Source organism: Gracilinanus agilis, chromosome 2 (assembly GCF_016433145.1).
Source record: "Gracilinanus agilis isolate LMUSP501 chromosome 2, AgileGrace, whole genome shotgun sequence".
Classification (NCBI taxonomy): Eukaryota; Metazoa; Chordata; class Mammalia; order Didelphimorphia; family Didelphidae; genus Gracilinanus; species Gracilinanus agilis.
Genome location: NC_058131.1, coordinates 355,430,341 through 355,437,307, shown reverse-complemented (window position 1 = coordinate 355,437,307; position 6,967 = coordinate 355,430,341).

Here is a 6,967-nt window from a genome sequence, read left to right as displayed (position 1 = left end):
AAGCAGCTGTTTTCTTCTGTGTTTCTGCTCCCACAGTTCTTTCTCTGGATGTGGATAGTGTTCTTTCTCATAAATCCCTCAGAATTGTCCCGGATCATTGCATTGTTGCTAGTAGAGAAGTCCATTACATTTGATAGTACTACAGTGTATCATCTCTGTGTATAAGGTTCTTCTGGTTCTGCTCCTTTCACTCTGCATCAATTCCTGGAGGTTGCTCCAGTTCACATGGAATTCCTCCAGCTCATTATTCCTTTCAGCACAATACTAGAGAAATAACTTTCAAAAGGTCATATACATAATTGAAAAAGTTTGAATTCAAATTCAATCACCCAGACTCCTATTGCACCTTACTACTCTACTTGTCCCCAATGGAACCTTCTAAAACCATCCTCTGTCTATGTTCTGGTTAACCTTTAACCTTCCATATTGAAAGGGGGACGATAGAAGGAGAAGGAAAAAGAGGAAGACAGAAGCTGAAAGAGAGTGAAAGAGACAGAGACAAGGGGGAGAGAGATGGGGGAGGGAGAGAGAGAAAGAGAGAGAAGCACTAGAGAGACAAATTCAAAAACAGAGTGGTGACCAGAGAAGGACACTGTGATTTTGCAAGTTGTTATAAGGATGGTGAGTGGGGCCATAGGGAAGTACGTTGGTATAACCCTTCCAGGAAAAATGACAGAGTTAATTTGATTTTGGTTGCAGATCTGGAGAATGAGGAAGTTGGGAGATCAAAAATTACATATACACACATACACATACACACATACACGTGTGTATATGTATGTGTGTGTATCTCATTTTTTAGTCATTTCACTCATATCTGATTCTCCATGACTCCATCTGGGATTTCCTTGGCAAAGTTACTGAAGAGGTTTACCATTTCCATCAGCAGTTCATTTCACAGATAAGGAAATTGAGGCAAACAGGGTTAAGTGACATGCCCATAGTCACACAGCTAGTAAGTGTCTAAAACCTAATTTGAACTCAGGAAGATGTTTTCCTGACTTCAGGCCAGGCACTCTATCCACCAAACCACCAATTTTCATACATATACACACACAAATAACAATACACATGTGAGTATATGTGTGTCTATCTAAAGAGAGAGATTTATGACATATAACAGTTGTTGATGAAACTGTCCACAAGGTGACTGGAGAATGTAGTAAAAATAGGCAAGGCCAGCCAGAAGTAGTGAGCCACCTTGGGAAGTCACTAAGGGAAGAGCAAAAGCATCAAATGAAAGGGTTAAAAAGCCCCAGGACATGGTTTCTAGTTTAGCTGAAAAGGGTAAGGCAGAGAATAAGGAGTGGGACGTTGCATGGTTGTAGTCTGTCTCAAGACTCATTCAAATCAGAGGCTGATGAAAAAGCAGCCCCCTAAGCCTCCCAGTCAGCTCCATGACTCTCTTCCTTTGCTTCAGGGCAAGATAAAGTAAGAATCTGCCATCCAGGAAACAGAGCACCTATCAGCCCATAAAGACTAAGGTCCAAATACCTGTCCCCAGGGAGTTTCATCCAGCATGGCAGGATTACCCAATGCACTCCACTCCTTAAAAACCCTTCAGTGACTCCATAGCTGCTTAGGGAATCAAATCTTAATCCCTCAGCTTGGCAGTCAGAACTCTCCACAAGAGAGGAACAGGGAGCTTAGATCAAGTGGCTTATAAGACTGGCTCAGTTAAAGAACCTGTCTCATGGAACCAATTGCCCAGAGGGAGGATTTATCACCACAGAAGTCAAAGAGTGAGCCCCTTACTGTTCCTGATTAGATGGACATGCTCTATGGGTCATTTTGATATCCAAGATCTTTTCCTGGGGATGGTCGGTTGCTTCTGCTATTTCTCAATATTTGTGTTAGCCACATAAGTCAAGTTAAACAAGAGGGAAGTCATAGAAAAAAGAGAGCATTAGGGAACAGGAAGACAGTCAAATTTGGTTAGTAATATATATCCTAAAAGTCTTAGTGCAATTTGAATCTTTAATAGTTTAAAAATGCACTAAGACTTTAGACACCCTCATTTTTAGAGGTGGATGAGAAAAAAATACACCCTTTCACAACATTCATCTTTCTAACCTCTCTATAGTACTTAACATTCCTGACCAACCTCTCTTCTTTTTTCTGTATTGTAGCTATAATATCATATAAAACATATTTCCATATTTTTTAATTTTTGTAAGTTGAGAAGAACAACCACCTACTCAAAAGAATCTTGAACCCAGCGTTAGTGTGGCAAAGGATCTTTTAGTTCATTCTCATGAGAATGGGTGCTCAAGAGCCAGTTTTATAGGTGTTACAGCAAGTAAGTACCGGGAATGGGAGCACTACAGGCTCCCTTTTATTAACATGAATCGGTCCCTCCCCTCATTCACCACTGACTAATTTCAAGAAAGTTATAATCTAGTTAAAAGAGACAGATGAAGGGAATGCAATTTATGACCCCAATCATTCACATTAAAGTAAAGCAACTTCACCTGTTAGTCTCTTAAAGGAGGCTAACCTATCATGTTTCCTCATCATGTCCTGCTGACATGGATGTGGAGGAAAGGAGTATAAACTAAGAACATGAAACTAAACTTAATTTTCTTTTCTTCTTACTCCATTACATGGGCTAATGAGAGGAGTCCACCATCTTGTCAGGACCTCTTCCTCATATAAATGAATAATCTTATAAAACCAAAACTCTAAAACATATACACAAATAAACAACTGAAAAATCATATGCTTTCATCTGCATTCCAACTCCAATGGCTATTTCTCTGGAGATGGATGGCAAGTCCCTCAGAATTATTTTGAATCACCATATTGCTGATAGTAGCTGTCTATCGCAGTTGATAATTCTACAATATTGGTCTTATTGTGTAAAATGTTTTCCTGCTTCTGCTTATTTCACTTTGCATCAATTCATGTAAGTCTTTCTAGCTCTTTCTAAAATAATCCTATCATTTCTTATAGCACAATAGTATTCCATCACCATCATGTACCACAATTTGTTCAGCCATTCTCCAATTGATGGATATCCCCTCCATTTTCAATTCTTTACCATCACAAAAGCAGGACCTATAAATATTTTTGTACAAATAAGTCTTTTTCCTCCCTTTTTCTTAATCTCTCCAGGATACAGACCTAGTAGTGGTATTTCTGGATCAAAGAGTTTTATAGACCTTCAGGCACAACTCCACCAACAATGAATTAGTAACCCTATTTTGCTACATCCCCTCCAACATTTATCACTTTCCTTTACTGTTATATTAGCCAATCTGATAGCTGTAAAGTGGTATTTTATGATTACCATCTGTGTATTCCCCTCCATCTTGTTTTCTTCTTTTAATCCTGTACTTTCTTCTTTTACTATATTCCTCAACACATGTGTTTTGCATTAAATCATTCCTCCCTCTTTCCACCTCCCTTATCTTAAATCCCTTCCTACCACCAACCTTCTTATTCCCCTCCTATTTTTCTATAGAGTCTTTTAATCATCCCCTATCTTACCCCTCCTTTATATTACTCCCCTCCCCATCACCTCCTTTTTTATTCCCCTTCTACTTTTCTATAGGATAACATAGGATTCTATACCCCCAAAGAATCTGGCTGTTATTCCCTCTCTGAGCCAATTCCAATGAGAAAAAAATTTTAATAATGCCTATCACTACCCTCATCTTCCCCTCCACTGTTTTATTTTCCCCAAACCTCTTTAAGTTATATAATTTACACTGTTTTACCTATCTCATCCTGTTTCTCTTTCTGCAATCCTCTTTTTCACCCCTTAATTTTTTTGTGTGTATCATCCACAACAGTATATTAGTACAACCTCTATTTGTGTACACTTCTTCTAACTACTATGATAATGCTAAAAATTTTAAGAGTCATAAATATCATCTTTCCATATAGAAATATAAACAATTCGACCTTAAGAATCCCTTAAATTTTTCTCTTTCTTATTGACTTTTTATGTTTCACTTGAATTTTGTATTTGGACATCAGATTTTCTGTTTAGGTCTAGTCTTTTCTTCAGGAATGCTTGGAAATCAATTTTATTAAATGACCATACTTTACCCTGAAAGGATATTGTCAGTTTTGATGGGTAGGTGATTCTTGATTATAAACCCAGTTCCCTTGCCTTCTAGAATATATTCCAAGCCTTCCAATCTTTCAGTGTAGAAGCTGCCAGATCTGGTATAACCTTGACTAGGAATCTATAATATTAGAATTATTTTTTTTCTGGCTGTTTGCAGCATTTTCTCCACGGCCTGGGAGCTCTTGACTTTGTCTATAACATTCCTAGGAGTTATCATTGGTGATTTATTAAAAGAGGTGATCTATGGAGTCCTTCAGTTTCTACTTTACCTTCTTTAAGAATATCAGGGCAGTTTTCTTTGATAATTTCTTATAATACGATGTCTAAGCTTTTTTTTTATAATGGAGTTTAGGCAGTATAATTATTCTTATATTGTCCCTCTTGAATCTATTTTTGAGGTCAGTTGTTTTTTCAGTCATATGTTTTATATTTTTTCCCATTTTTTCATTCTTTTGATTTTGTTCTATTGTTTCTTGTTGTCTCATGAAGTCATTAGTTTCTGTTTGCTAAATTCTAATTTTTAAAGACTGATTTTCTTCTATGAACTTCTGATCCTTCTTTCCAATTTATTCCATTCTACTTTTCATGGAATTCTTTTCTTCATTGGATTTTTGAACCTCTTTTTCAGTAGGTAAATTCTACTTTTTAGGAAACTCTTTTCTTCATTAGATTTCTATGCTTTTCTTTCCACTTGACCAATTATTTTATTCTGTATTTTTCATTTATTTTCCCCTTTTTTTCCCATATTTTCCACCTCTCTTATTTGATTTTTAAAATTTTTTTTTATTTTAAACCCTTAACTTCTGTGTATTGACCTATAGGTGGAAGAGTGGTAAGGGTAGGCAATGGGGGTCAAGTGACTTGCCCAGGGTCACACAGCTGGGAAGTGTCTAAGGCCGGATTTGAACCTAGGACCTCCCGTCTCTAGGCCTGGCTCTCAATCCACTGAGCTACCCAGCTGCCCCCTCTCTTATTTGATTTTTTAATTCCTTTTTGAGTTCCTCTGGTGCCTGATACAAATTCCCATTTTTCTTTGAAGTTTTGGATATGATTGCCTTATCTCACTATTCCATACTAAATCAGTGCCTTGATCTTTGTGTCCATAGAAATTTTATATGATTTGGTGGTTTTTTTTGCTATTTGCTCATTTTCCCAGGGGTTTTTTCCTGTGGATTAGAAGTTCTGAAAAATGATGATTCTGTCTCCTCTGCTGATGTCTTCCAAGACTCAGCGTTGTGATCTATTTTTCCCTAGAATAGAGGCTTCACCACAGGCTTGAAAGGGCCAAGTGTTTCTTACTTTAGGATCTCACTGCAGGCTAGTGCCAAGGCTTCTTACTTCAAGGGATTGATATGGGGTGCTAAGCTGTTGGGTTAGACAGGGTGCCAAGAGCCCAAAGTTGGCTTATACACCAGCCCAGAATCTTGTACAGTGGGTGTGGAGTGGTCTACTTGCACTTGATCCCATGAAATTCAAATCTCTCATCAGAAGGGAAACAACAAACTGGGGAAAAAATCTTTATAACAAAAAACTCTGACAGAGGTCTAATTACTCAAATATATTCAGATAAAAAATCAAAACTAGGTTCTGGGTTAAGATGGCGGCAGAGTAAGAAGCAGCTCTTAACCTCTCCTGACCGAAACACACAAAACTCCTCAAGGGGACATAAAAACAAGTCCAGACAAATGGAGGAACCCCACAACAGGGCACAGCGTGGAAGGTACGTGGAATCGAAGCATTTCCATGCTATAAAGGGGTGAAACAGCTCTCACTAAATCGCGGGCTGAGCAACCACCCCACCCTCACCCCCTCCACACACAACACCTGTAGCACTGAGGCCAGCTAAAAAGAAATAGAGCAAGTTTGGGGCACCCATCGAGTCATTGGCAGCTCTGGGGCCTGTTCCTGAGAGCAGCAAGATTTGGGACCCCAAAAAGCCAAAGAACGCACCCGAAACTGAGCACGGGCTTAGGGCACAGAGCACGGGAGCAGAGCTCAGGCGGGATCAGACCTCAGGCTCCGAGGAGGCGTGGGTGGAGGCAGACGGTGTACGACTGTGGAAGCAGCGCCCTGAGACTTGTAAAAAAACCTCCTGCAGAGGATCAAGCAAGGGGATCCACAAGGGGGCTTGACCGCGGACAGACCCTGAGCGCAAGGATAAACCTGAGAAGCTGCTGGGCTAACCCAGTCTCAGGAAGTTCAGAAGAGAAAGATTAACAACAAGAAAAAGAAGTCTTTAACACTCGACAGCTTTTACACAGAGAAAATCCAGACAACCGAGCAAACAGAGGAGGAGAACAAACAAGCATCCGGACCCTCCTCAAATAAGGAAAACTCCTCACAAGCTATGGAAGAGTTCAAAACTGAGATTTTGAGGAAAATGGAAGAGATCTGGCAAGAAAATAACAGTTTAAAAGGTAGAATCTTGCAACTGGAAAGTGAGGCTCAGAAACCAAATGATCTGATAAGCAAATTGAACACCAGAAATGACCAGATTGAAAAGGAATACCAGAAGCTTATAGCCGAAAACCAGAAGATTATGGCCGAAAAACATAAGATTATGGCCGAAAACCAAAAGATCATAGCCGAAAACCGAAAGATTATAGCTGAAAACCAGTCCCTAAAGACTAGAATTGAGCAGCTAGAAGCTAATGATCTCTCAAGACAACAAGAACAAATAAAACGAAGTCAAAAGACTGAAAAAATAGAAGGAAACATGAAATATCTCAATGAGAGAGTGACAGACCAAGAAAACCGGTCTAGAAGAGACAATTTGAGAATAATTGGTCTTCCAGAAAAACCAGAAATTAATAGAAACATGGACTCCATACTAACAGAAATAATTCAGCAAAATTGCCCTGAAGTCCTACAACAAGAGGGCAATATAGACAT